Source organism: Cynara cardunculus, unplaced genomic scaffold, assembly GCF_001531365.2.
Source record: "Cynara cardunculus var. scolymus isolate 2C unplaced genomic scaffold, CcrdV1 Un_Scaffold_13255, whole genome shotgun sequence".
NCBI classification, from domain to species: Eukaryota; Viridiplantae; Streptophyta; class Magnoliopsida; order Asterales; family Asteraceae; genus Cynara; species Cynara cardunculus.
The window spans coordinates 1-351 of record NW_020208433.1 but is presented as its reverse complement, the minus strand read 5'-3'; the positions used below and the strand labels follow the sequence as shown (position 1 = coordinate 351).

The following is a 351-nucleotide window of genomic DNA, read 5'->3' as shown; positions in this document are numbered from 1 at the left end:
TTTCTAAGCGACCCCCACCCAAAGCTCACAATCAGAGTGGAAAAAAGTGCTTTTTTCTGGGCATATTTTGGTTAGTTGTTGCGAATCCAAAAGTAAAAACCTGCCACTGTCACAACAGATGACTGAAGAATAGATTATTGGTATATGGATCTGTCGATCACCGATTGAAATAGGAACCCTGTTAGATAGGAAACAATAAAAAAAACGTTTTCTAAAACTAAACTGTAAATTGTAGGAGGAATTCACAAAAAGGAAGACCTCTCCAAAAATAAGCGTATGCCACTTTATACAACGAACACACGGTATTCTTTAGTAAAAGGCGAAAGAATAGTTCGCTTTGTGTTCATTGCA

The 351-nt window shown here is 37.0% G+C and overlaps 1 non-coding gene across 1 annotated transcript; it reads right to left on the bottom strand.

Annotated features, from left to right (window-relative positions):
* Positions 1 to 239: 239 nt before the first annotated feature.
* Positions 240 to 351, bottom strand: LOC112505620 (the record flags this gene model as incomplete). Its single annotated transcript, XR_003068426.1, has 1 exon — positions 240 to 351. It is a non-coding gene; the product is annotated as a U5 spliceosomal RNA (small nuclear RNA).